This window comes from Stigmatopora argus, chromosome 7 (genome assembly GCF_051989625.1).
Source record: "Stigmatopora argus isolate UIUO_Sarg chromosome 7, RoL_Sarg_1.0, whole genome shotgun sequence".
NCBI classification, from domain to species: Eukaryota; Metazoa; Chordata; class Actinopteri; order Syngnathiformes; family Syngnathidae; genus Stigmatopora; species Stigmatopora argus.
Genome location: NC_135393.1, coordinates 11,825,230 through 11,838,632, shown reverse-complemented (window position 1 = coordinate 11,838,632; position 13,403 = coordinate 11,825,230).

Sequence of the window (13,403 nt, the reverse complement as noted above, 5' to 3'; positions counted from 1 at the left end):
GCTTTTTTTCTCAAAAAAATGACTATGTATAGTAAGGCTTTTTTTCTCAAAAAAATGACTATGTATAGTAAGGCTTTTTCTAAAAAAAAACGACCATGTATAGTCAGGCTTTTCCCCCCCAAAAATGACCATGTATAGTAAGGCTTTTTTTTCTCCAAAAAATGACTATGTATAGTAAGGCTTTTTCTCCAAAAAAACGACCATGTATAGTAAGCCTTTTTCCCCAAAAAACGACCATGTATAGTAAGGCTTTTTTTTCTCCAAAAAATGACTATGTATAGTAAGGCTTTTTTTTCCAAAAAATGACCATGTATAGTAAGGTTTTTTTTCCCAGAAAACGACCACGTATAGTAAGGCTTTTTTTTCTTCAAAAAAATGACTATGTATAGTAAGGCTTTTCCCCCCAAAAACGACCATGTATAGTAAGCCTTTTTCCCCAAAAAACGACCATGTATAGTAAGGCTTTTTTTCTCCCAAAAACGACTATGTATAGTAAGGCTTTTTCCCCCCAAAACGACCGTGTGTAGTAAGCCTTTTCCCCCCCAAAATGACCATGTATAGTAAGGCTTTTTCCCCCAAAAATGACTATATATATAGTAAGGCTTTTTTCCCCAAAAAACGACCATGTATAGTAAGGCTTTTTTTTCTCAAAAAAATGACTATGTATAGTAAGGCTTTTTCTAAAAAAAAAAAAACTACCATGTATAGTCAGGCTTTTCCCCCAAAAAATGACTATATATATAGTAAGGCTTTTTTACCCAATAAACGACCATGTATAGTAAGGCTTCCCCCCCCAAAAGATGACCATGTATAGTAAGGCTTTTTTTTTTTTTAAATGACCATGAATAGTAAGCCTTTTTCCCCCCAAAACGACCATGTATAGTAAGGCTTTTTTTCTCACAAAAACGACTATGTATAGTAAGGCTTTTCCCCCCCAAAACGACCGTGTGTAGTAAGCCTTTTCCCCCAAAAAATGACCATGTATAGTAAGGCTTTTTCCCCCAAAAATGACTATATATATAGTAAGGCTTTTTTCCCCAAAAAACGATCATGTATAGTAAGGCTTTCCCCCCCCAAAAGATGACCATGTATAGTAAGGCTTTTTTTTTTTTTTTTTAAATGACCATGAATAGTAAGGCCTTTTCCCCAAAAGACGACCATGTATAGTAAGCCTTTCCCCCCCCCAAAAAACGACCATGTATAGTAAGGCTTTTTTTCCAAAAATGACTATCTATAGTAAGGCTTTTTTTCCAAAAAATGATCATGTATTGTAAGGTTTTTTTTCCCAGAAAACGACCACGTATAGTAAGGCTTTTTTTTCTTCAAAAAAATGACTATGTATAGTAAGGCTTTTTTTTCCAAAAAATGACCATGTATAGTAAGGTTTTTTTTCCCAGAAAACGACCACGTATAGTAAGCCTTTTTCCCCCAAAAACGACCATGTATAGTAAGGCTTTTTTTTCTCCAAAAAATGACTATGTATAGTAAGGCTTTTTTTTCCAAAAAATGACCATGTATAGTAAGGTTTTTTTTCCCAGAAAACGACCACGTATAGTAAGGCTTTTTTTTCTCCAAAAAATGACTATGTATAGTAAGGCTTTTTTTTCCAAAAAATGACCATGTATAGTAAGTTTTTTTTTCCCAGAAAACGACCACGTATAGTAAGGCTTTTTTTTCTTCAAAAAATGACTATGTATAGTAAGGCTTTTCCCCAAAAAAACGACCATGTATAGTAAGCCTTTTTCCCCCAAAAACGACCATGTATAGTAAGTCTTTTTTTCTCCCAAAAACGACTATGTATAGTAAGGCTTTTCCCCCCCAAAACGACCGTGTGTAGTAAGCCTTTTCCCCAAAAGACGACCATGTATAGTAAGCCTTTCCCCCCCCAAAAAACGACCATGTATAGTAAGGCTTTTTTTCCAAAAATGACTATCTATAGTAAGGCTTTTTTTCCAAAAAATGACCATGTATAGTAAGGTTTTTTTTACCAGAAAACGACCACATATAGTAAGGCTTTTTTTCTTCAAAAAAATGACTATGTATAGTAAGACTTGTTCCCCAAAAAACGACCATGTATAGTAAGCCTTTTTCCCCCCAAAAGGACCATGTATAGTAAGGCTTTTTTTCTCCAAAAAATGACTGTATAGTAAGGCTTTTTCTCCCAAAAAAACGACCATGTATAGTCAGGCTTTTTTTCTTCAAAAAATGACTATGTATAGTAAGGCTTTTTCCCCAAAAAACGACCATGTATAGTAAGGCTTTTTTCTCTCCAAAAAATGACTAGGTATAGTAAGGCTTTTTCTCCAAAAAAACGACCATGTATAGTCAGGCTTTTCCCCCCCAAAAACGACCATGTATAGTAAGGGTTTTTTTCTCCAAAAAATGACTATGTATAGTAAGGCTTTTTCTCCAAAAAAACGACCATGTATAGTCAGGCTTTTCCCCCCAAAAAAACAACCATGTATAGTAAGGCTTTTTTTCTCCCAAAAATGACTATGTATAGTAAGGCTTTTTCTCCAAAAAAACGACCATGTATAGTAAGCCTTTTTCCCCCAAAAACGACCATGTATAGTAAGGCTTTTTTTCTCCCAAAAACGACTATGTATAGTAAGGCTTTTTCTCCAAAAAAACGACCATGTATAGTCAGGCTTTTCCCCCCAAAAAACGACCATGTATAGTAAGGCTTTTTCTCCAAAAAAACGACCATGTATAGTAAGCCTTTTCCCCCAAAAAACGACCATGTATAGTAAGACTTTTTTTCTCCAAAAAATGACTATGTATAGTAAGGCTTTTTCTCCAAAAAAACGACCATGTATAGTCAGGCTTTTTTTTCTTCAAAAAAATGACTATGTATAGTAAGGCTTTTTCCCCAAAAAACGACCATGTATAGTAAGCCTTTTCCCCCCAAAAACGACCATGTATAGTAAGGCTTTTTTTCTCCCAAAAACGACTATGTATAGTAAGGCTTTTTCCCCCAAAACCGACCGTGTGTAGTAAGCCTTTCCCCCCAAAAAATGACCATGTATAGTAAGGCTTTTTCCCCCAAAATGACTATATATATAGTAAGGCTTTTCCCCAAAAAACGACCATGTATAGTAAGGCTTTCCCCCCCAAAAGATGACCATGTATAGTAAGGTTTTTTTCCCAGAAAACGACCACGTATAGTAAGGCTTTTTTTTCTTCAAAAAAATGACTATGTATAGTAAGACTTTTTCCCCAAAAAATGACTATGTATAGTAAGACTTTTTTTCTCCAAAAAATGACTGTATAGTAAGGCTTTTTCTCCAAAAAAACGACCATGTATAGTCAGGCTTTTTTTCTTCAAAAAAATGACTATGTATAGTAAGGCTTTTTCCCCAAAAAACGACCATGTATAGTAAGGCTTTTTTTCTCAAAAAAATGACTATGTATAGTAAGGCTTTTTCCCCAAAAAATGACTATATATATATAGTAAGGCTTTTTTCCCCAAAAAACGACCATGTATAGTAAGACTTTTTTTCAAAAAAAAAATGACTATGTATAGTAAGGCTTTTTTTCTCAAAAAAAACGACCATGTATAGTAAGCCTTTTTCCCCCAAAAACGACCATGTATAGTAAGGCTTTTTTTTCTCCAAAAAATGACTATGTATAGTAAGGCTTTTTTTTCCAAAAAATGACCATGTATAGTAAGGTTTTTTTTCCCAGAAAACGACCACGTATAGTAAGGCTTTTTTTTCTTCAAAAAATGACTATGTATAGTAAGGCTTTTCCCCCCAAAAACGACCATGTATAGTAAGCCTTTTCCCCCCAAAACGACCATGTATAGTAAGGCTTTTTTTCTCCCAAAAACGACTATGTATAGTAAGCCTTTTTCCCCCCAAAACGACCGTGTGTAGTAAGCCTTTTCCCCCAAAAAATGACCATGTATAGTAAGGCTTTTCCCCCCAAAAATGACTATATATATAGTAAGGCTTTTTCCCCAAAAAACGACCATGTATAGTAAGGCTTTCCCCCCCAAAAGATGACCATGTATAGTAAGGCTTTTTTTTTTTAAATGACCATGAATAGTAAGGCCTTTTCCCCAAAAGACGACCATGTATAGTAAGCCTTTCCCCCCCCCAAAAACGACTATGTATAGTAAGACTTTTTTTCTCCAAAAAATGACTATGTATAGTAAGGCTTTTTCTCCAAAAAAAACGACCATGTATAGTCAGGCTTTTTTTCTTCAAAAAAATGACTATGTATAGTAAGGCTTTTTCCCCAAAAAACGACCATGTATAGTAAGCCTTTTTCCCCAAAAAACGACCATGTATAGTAAGGCTTTTTTTCTCAAAAAAAATGACTATGTATAGTAAGGCTTTTTTTCTCAAAAAAATGACTATGTATAGTAAGGCTTTTTCTAAAAAAAAAACGACCATGTATAGTCAGGCTTTTCCCTCCAAAAAACGACCATGTATAGTAAGGCTTTTTTTCTCTCCAAAAAATGACTATGTATAGTAAGGCTTTTTCTCCAAAAAATTGACCATGTATAGTAAGCCTTTTTCCCCCAAAAACGACCATGTATAGTAAGGCTTTTTTTTCTCCAAAAAATGACTATGTATAGTAAGGCTTTTTTTCCAAAAAATGACCATGACTTTTTTTTTCCCAGAAAACGACCACGTATAGTAAGGCTTTTTTTTCTTCAAAAAAATGACTATGCATAGTAAGGCTTTTCCCCAAAAAACGACCATGTATAGTAAGCCTTTTTCCCCCAAAAACGACCATGTATAGTAAGGCTTTTTTTCTCCCAAAAACGACTATGTATAGTAAGGCTTTTCCCCCCAAAACGACCGTGTGTAGTAAGCCTTTTCCCCCAAAAAATGACCATGTATAGTAAGGCTTTTCCCCCCAAAAATGACTATATATATAGTAAGGCTTTTTTCCCCAAAAAACGACAATGTATAGTAAGGCTTTCCCCCCCAAAAGATGACCATGTATAGTAAGGCTTTTTTTTTTTAAATGACCATGAATAGTAAGGCCTTTTCCCCAAAAGACGACCATGTATAGTAAGCCTTTCCCCCCCCCCAAAAAAACGACCATGTATAGTAAGGCTTTTTTTCCAAAAATGACTATCTATAGTAAGGCTTTTTTTCCAAAAAATGACCATGTATAGTAAGGTTTTTTTTCCCAGAAAACGACCACATATAGTAAGGCTTTTTTCTTCAAAAAAATGACTATGTATAGTAAGGCTTTTTCCCCAAAAAACGACCATGTATAGTAAGCCTTTTCCCCCCAAAACGACCATGTATAGTAAGGCTTTTTTTCTCCAAAAAATGACTATGTATAGTAAGGCTTTTTCTCCAAAAAAACGACCATGTATAGTCAGGCTTTTTTTCTTCAAAAAAATGACTGTATAGTAAGGCTTTTTCCCCAAAAAACGACCATGTATAGTAAGCCTTTTTCCCCCCAAAACGACCATGTATAGTAAGGCTTTTTAAAAAAAAAAAATGACTATGTATAGTACGGCTTTTTTTCTCCAAAAAATGACTAGGTATAGTAAGGCTTTTTCTCAAAAAAAACAACCATGTATAGTCAGGCTTTTTCCCCAAAAAACGACCATGTATAGTAAGCCTTTTCCCCCCAAAAACGACCATGTATAGTAAGGCTTTTTTTCTCCCAAAAACGACTATGTATAGTAAGGCTTTTTCCCCCAAAACCGACCGTGTGTAGTAAGCCTTTTCCCCCAAAAAATGACCATGTATAGTAAGGCTTTTTCCCCCACAATGACTATATATATAGTAAGGCTTTTCCCCAAAAAACGACCATGTATAGTAAGGCTTTCCCCCCCAAAAGATGACCATGTATAGTAAGGTTTTTTTTCCCAGAAAACGACCACGTATAGTAAGGCTTTTTTTTCTTCAAAAAAATGACTATGTATAGTAAGACTTTTTCCCCAAAAAATGACTATGTATAGTAAGACTTTTTTTCTCCAAAAAATGACTGTATAGTAAGGCTTTTTCTCCAAAAAAACGACCATGTATAGTCAGGCTTTTTTTCTTCAAAAAAATGACTATGTATAGTAAGGCTTTTTCCCCAAAAAACGACCATGTATAGTCAGGCTTTTTTTCTCAAAAAAAATGACTATGTATAGTAAGGCTTTTTTTCTCAAAAAAATGACTATGTATAGTAAGGCTTTTTCCCCAAAAAATGACTATATATATATAGTAAGGCTTTTTTCCCCAAAAAACGACCATGTATAGTAAGACTTTTTTTCTAAAAAAAAAATGACTATGTATAGTAAGGCTTTTTTTCTCAAAAAAAACGACCATGTATAGTAAGCCTTTTTCCCCCAAAAACGACCATGTATAGTAAGGCTTTTTTTTCTCCAAAAAATGACTATGTATAGTAAGGCTTTTTTTTCCAAAAAATGACCATGTATAGTAAGGTTTTTTTTCCCAGAAAACGACCACGTATAGTAAGGCTTTTTTTTCTTCAAAAAATGACTATGTATAGTAAGGCTTTTCCCCCCAAAAACGACCATGTATAGTAAGCCTTTTCCCCCCAAAACGACCATGTATAGTAAGGCTTTTTTTCTCCCAAAAACGACTATGTATAGTAAGCCTTTTTCCCCCCAAAACGACCGTGTGTAGTAAGCCTTTTCCCCCAAAAAATGACCATGTATAGTAAGGCTTTTCCCCCCAAAAATGACTATATATATAGTAAGGCTTTTTCCCCAAAAAACGACCATGTATAGTAAGGCTTTCCCCCCCAAAAGATGACCATGTATAGTAAGGCTTTTTTTTTTAAATGACCATGAATAGTAAGGCCTTTTCCCCAAAAGACGACCATGTATAGTAAGCCTTTTCCCCCCCCAAAAACGACCATGTATAGTAAGACTTTTTTTCTCCAAAAAATGACTATGTATAGTCTTTTTCTCCAAAAAAAACGACCATGTATAGTCAGGCTTTTTTTCTTCAAAAAAATGACTGTATAGTAAGGCTTTTTCCCCAAAAAACGACCATGTATAGTAAGCCTTTTTCCCCCCAAAACGACCATGTATAGTAAGGCTTTTTAAAAAAAAAAATGACTATGTATAGTACGGCTTTTTTTCTCCAAAAAATGACTAGGTATAGTAAGGCTTTTTCTCAAAAAAAACAACCATGTATAGTCAGGCTTTTTCCCCAAAAAACGACCATGTATAGTAAGCCTTTTCCCCCCAAAAACGACCATGTATAGTAAGGCTTTTTTTCTCCCAAAAACGACTATGTATAGTAAGGCTTTTTCCCCCAAAACCGACCGTGTGTAGTAAGCCTTTTCCCCCCAAAAATGACCATGTATAGTAAGGCTTTTTCCCCCACAATGACTATATATATAGTAAGGCTTTTCCCCAAAAAACGACCATGTATAGTAAGGCTTTCCCCCCCAAAAGATGACCATGTATAGTAAGGTTTTTTTTCCCAGAAAACGACCACGTATAGTAAGGCTTTTTTTTCTTCAAAAAAATGACTATGTATAGTAAGACTTTTTCCCCAAAAAATGACTATGTATAGTAAGACTTTTTTTCTCCAAAAAATGACTGTATAGTAAGGCTTTTTCTCCAAAAAAAACGACCATGTATAGTCAGGCTTTTTTTCTTCAAAAAAATGACTATGTATAGTAAGGCTTTTTCCCCAAAAAACGACCATGTATAGTCAGGCTTTTTTTCTCAAAAAAAATGACTATGTATAGTAAGGCTTTTTTTCTCAAAAAAATGACTATGTATAGTAAGGCTTTTTCCCCCAAAAATGACTATATATATATAGTAAGGCTTTTTTCCCCAAAAAACGACCATGTATAGTAAGACTTTTTTTCTAAAAAAAAAAATGACTATGTATAGTAAGGCTTTTTTTCTCAAAAAAAACGACCATGTATAGTAAGCCTTTTTCCCCCAAAAACGACCATGTATAGTAAGGCTTTTTTTTCTCCAAAAAATGACTATGTATAGTAAGGCTTTTTTTTCCAAAAAATGACCATGTATAGTAAGGTTTTTTTTCCCAGAAAACGACCACGTATAGTAAGGCTTTTTTTTCTTCAAAAAATGACTATGTATAGTAAGGCTTTTCCCCCCAAAAACGACCATGTATAGTAAGCCTTTTCCCCCCAAAACGACCATGTATAGTAAGGCTTTTTTTCTCCCAAAAACGACTATGTATAGTAAGCCTTTTTCCCCCCAAAACGACCGTGTGTAGTAAGCCTTTTCCCCCAAAAAATGACCATGTATAGTAAGGCTTTTCCCCCCAAAAATGACTATATATATAGTAAGGCTTTTTCCCCAAAAAACGACCATGTATAGTAAGGCTTTCCCCCCCAAAAGATGACCATGTATAGTAAGGCTTTTTTTTTAAATGACCATGAATAGTAAGGCCTTTTCCCCAAAAGACGACCATGTATAGTAAGCCTTTTCCCCCCCCAAAAACGACCATGTATAGTAAGACTTTTTTTCTCCAAAAAATGACTATGTATAGTCTTTTTCTCCAAAAAAAACGACCATGTATAGTCAGGCTTTTTTTCTTCAAAAAAATGACTATGTATAGTAAGGCTTTTTCCCCAAAAAACGACCATGTATAGTAAGCCTTTTTCCCCAAAAAACGACCATGTATAGTAAGGCTTTTTTTCTCAAAAAAAATGACTATGTATAGTAAGGCTTTTTTTCTAAAAAAAATGACTATGTATAGTAAGGCTTTTTCTAAAAAAAAAACGACCATGTATAGTCAGGCTTTTCCCTCCAAAAAACGACCATGTATAGTAAGGCTTTTTTTTCTCCAAAAAATGACTATGTATAGTAAGGCTTTTTCTCCAAAAAATTGACCATGTATAGTAAGCCTTTTTCCCCCAAAAACGACCATGTATAGTAAGGCTTTTTTTTCTCCAAAAAATGACTATGTATAGTAAGGCTTTTTTTCCAAAAAATGACCATGACTTTTTTTTCCCAGAAAACGACCACGTATAGTAAGGCTTTTTTTTCTTCAAAAAAATGACTATGCATAGTAAGGCTTTTCCCCAAAAAACGACCATGTATAGTAAGCCTTTTTCCCCCAAAAACGACCATGTATAGTAAGGCTTTTTTTCTCCCAAAAACGACTATGTATAGTAAGGCTTTTTCCCCCCAAAACGACCGTGTGTAGTAAGCCTTTTCCCCCCAAAAATGGCCATGTATAGTAAGGCTTTTCCCCCCAAAAATGACTATATATATAGTAAGGCTTTTTTCCCCAAAAAACGACAATGTATAGTAAGGCTTTCCCCCCCAAAAGATGACCATGTATAGTAAGGCTTTTTTTTTTAAATGACCATGAATAGTAAGGCCTTTTCCCCAAAAGACGACCATGTATAGTAAGCCTTTCCCCCCCCCCAAAAAAACGACCATGTATAGTAAGGCTTTTTTTCCAAAAATGACTATCTATAGTAAGGCTTTTTTTCAAAAAAATGACCATGTATAGTAAGGTTTTTTTTCCCAGAAAACGACCACATATAGTAAGGCTTTTTTCTTCAAAAAAATGACTATGTATAGTAAGGCTTTTTCCCCAAAAAACGACCATGTATAGTAAGCCTTTTCCCCCCAAAACGACCATGTATAGTAAGGCTTTTTTTCTCCAAAAAATGACTATGTATAGTAAGGCTTTTTCTCCAAAAAAACGACCATGTATAGTCAGGCTTTTTTTCTTCAAAAAAATGACTGTATAGTAAGGCTTTTTCCCCAAAAAACGACCATGTATAGTAAGCCTTTTTCCCCCCAAAACGACCATGTATAGTAAGGCTTTTTAAAAAAAAAAAAAGACTATGTATAGTACGGCTTTTTTTCTCCAAAAAATGACTAGGTATAGTAAGGCTTTTTCTCAAAAAAAACAACCATGTATAGTCAGGCTTTTCCCCCCAAAAAACGACCATGTATAGTAAGGGTTTTTTTCTCCAAAAAATGACTATGTATAGTAAGGCTTTTTCTCCAAAAAAACGACCATGTATAGTAAGCCTTTTTCCCCCCAAAACGACCATGTATAGTAAGGCTTTTTTCTCCAAAAAATGACTATGTATAGTAAGGCTTTTTTTCTCCAAAAAATGACTATGTATAGTAAGGCTTTTTCTCCAAAAAAACGACCATGTATAGTCAGGCTTTTCCCCCCAAAAAACGACCATGTATAGTAAGGCTTTTTCCACAAAAAACGACCATGTATAGTAAGCCTTTTTCCCCCCAAAACGACCATGTATAGTAAGGCTTTTTTTTCTCCAAAAAATGACTTTGTATAGTAAGGCTTTTTTTCCAAAAAATGACCTTGTATAGTAAGGTTTTTTTCCCAGAAAACGACCACGTATAGTAAGGCTTTTTTTCTTCAAAAAAATGACTATGTATAGTAAGGCTTTTTCCCCAAAAAACGACCATGTATAGTAAGCCTTTTCCCCCAAAAAATGACCATGTATAGTAAGGCTTTTTTTCTTCAAAAAAATGACTATGTATAGTAAGGCTTTTTCCCCAAAAAACGACCATGTATAGTAAGCCTTTTCCCCCAAAAAATGACCATGTATAGTAAGGCTTTTTTTCAAAAAAAAAATGACTATGTATAGTAAGGCTTTTTCCCCCCCAAAACGACCGTGTGTAGTAAGCCTTTTCCCCCAAAAAACGACCATGTATAGTAAGGCTTTTTCCCCCCAAAACGACCACGTATAGTAAGGCTTTTTTTCTCCAAAAAATGACTATGTATAGTAAGGCTTTTTCCCCCCAAAACGACCATGTATAGTAAGCCTTTTCCCCCAAAAAACGACCATGTATAGTAAGGCTTTTTTTCTAAAAAAAAAATGACTATGTATAGTAAGGCTTTTTTTCTCCAAAAAATGACTATGTATAGTAAGGCTTTTTTTCTCCAAAAAATGACTATGTATAGTAAGGCTTTTTCTCCAAAAAAACGACCATGTATAGTCAGGCTTTTTTCTTCAAAAAATGACTATGTATAGTAAGGCTTTTTCCCCCCAAAACGACCATGTATAGTAAGCCTTTTCCCCCAAAAAACGACCATGTATAGTAAGGCTTTTTTTCTAAAAAAAAAATGACTATGTATAGTAAGGCTTTTTTTCTCCAAAAAATAACTATGTATAGTAAGGCTTTTTCTAAAAAAAAAACGACCATGTATAGTCAGGCTTTTCCCCCCAAAAAACGACCATGTATAGTAAGCCTTTTTCCCCAAAAAACGACCATGTATAGTAAGGCTTTTTTTCTCCAAAAAATGACTATGTATATTAAGGCTTTTTCTCCAAAAAAACGACCATGTATAGTCAGGCTTTTTTTCTTCAAAAAAATGACTATGTATAGTAAGGCTTTTTCCCCAAAAAAACGACCATGTATAGTAAGCCTTTCCCCCCAAAAACGACCATGTATAGTAAGGCTTTTTTTCTAAAAAAAATGACTATGTATAGTAAGGCTTTTTTTCTCCAAAAAATGATTATGTATAGTAAGGCTTTTTCTAAAAAAAAATGACCATGTATAGTCAGGCTTTTCCCCCCAAAAAACGACCATGTATAGTAAGGCTTTTTTTCCCCAAAAAATGACTATGTATAGTAAGGCTTTTTCTCCAAAAAACGACCATGTATAGTAAGCCTTTTTCCCCCAAAAACGACTATGTATAGTAAGGCTTTTTTTTCTCCAAAAAATGACTATGTATAGTAAGGCTTTTTTTTCCAAAAAATGACCATGTATAGTAAGGTTTTTTTTTCCCAGAAAACGACCACGTATAGTAAGGCTTTTTTTTCTTCAAAAAAATGACTATGTATAGTAAGGTTTTTTCCCCAAAAAATGACCATGTATAGTAAGGTTTTTTTTCCCAGAAATCGACCACGTATAGTAAGGCTTTTTTTCTTCAAAAAAATGACTATGTATAGTAAGGCTTTTCCCCCCCCAAAACGACCGTGTGTAGTAAGCCTTTTCCCCCCCAAAATGACCATGTATAGTAAGGCTTTTTCACACAAAAATGACTATAAATATAGTAAGGCTTTTTTCCCAAAAAAACGACCATGTATAGTAAGGCTTTCCCCCCCAAAAGATGACCATGTATAGTAAGGCTTTTTTTTTTTTTTTTTTTAAATGACCATGAATAGTAAGGCCTTTTCCCCAAAAGACGACCATGTATAGTAAGTCTTTCCCCCCCCAAAAAACGACCATGTATAGTAAGGCTTTTTTTCCAAAAAATTACCATGTATAGTAAGGTTTTTTTTCCCAGAAAACGACCACGTATAGTAAGGCTTTTTTTCTTCAAAAAAATGACTATGTATAGTAAGACTTTTTCCCCAAAAAACGACCATGTATAGTAAGCCTTTTCCCCAAAAAACGACCATGTATAGTAAGGCTTTTTTTCTCCAAAAAATGACTATGTATAGTAAGACTTTTTTTCTCCAAAAAATGACTATGTATAGTAAGGCTTTTTTTCTTCAAAAAAATGACTATGTATAGTAAGGCTTTTCCCCAAAAAACGACCATGTATAGTAAGCCTTTTTCCCCAAAAAACGACCATGTATAGTAAGGCTTTTTTTCTCAAAAAAAATGACTATGTATAGTAAGGCTTTTTTTCTCCCAAAAATGACTATGTATAGTAAGGCTTTTTCTCAAAAAACCTGACCATGTATAGTCAGGCTTTACCCCCCAAAAAACGACCATGTATAGTAAGGCTTTTTTTCTCCAAAAAATGACTATGTATAGTAAGGCTTTTTTCTCCAAAAAATGACTATGTATAGTAAGGCTTTTTTTTCCCCAAAAATGACCATGTATAGTAAGGTTTTTTTCCCAGAAAACGACCACGTATAGTAAGGCTTTTTTTTCTTAAAAAAAATGACTATGTATAGTAAGACTTTTTCCCCAAAAAACGACCATGTATAGTAAGCCTTTTCCCCCCAAAAACGACCATGTATAGTAAGGCTTTTTTTCTCCCAAAAATGACTATGTATAGTAAGGCTTTTTCCCCCCCAAAACGACCGTGTGTAGTAAGCCTTTTCCCCCCAAAAAATGACCATGTATAGTAAGGCTTTTTCCCCCAAAAATGACTATATATATAGTAAGGCTTTTTTCCCCAAAAAACGACCATGTATAGTAAGGCTTTTTTTCCCAAAAATGACTATCTATTGTAAGGCTTTTTTTCCAAAAAATGACCATGTATAGTAAGGTTTTTTTCCCCAGAAAACGACCACGTATAGTAAGGCTTTTTTTTCTTCAAAAAAATGACTATGTATAGTAAGGCTTTTTCCCCCCCAAAGCGACCGTGTGTAGTAAGCCTTTTCCCCCAAAAAACGACCATGTATAGTAAGGCTTTTTTCCCCAAAAAACTTACTATATATGGTCGTTTTTTAAGAAAAAAAAGCCTTACTATACATGGTCATTTTTTAAGAAAAGCCTTACTATACATTGTCGTTTTTTAAAGAAAAAAAGCCTT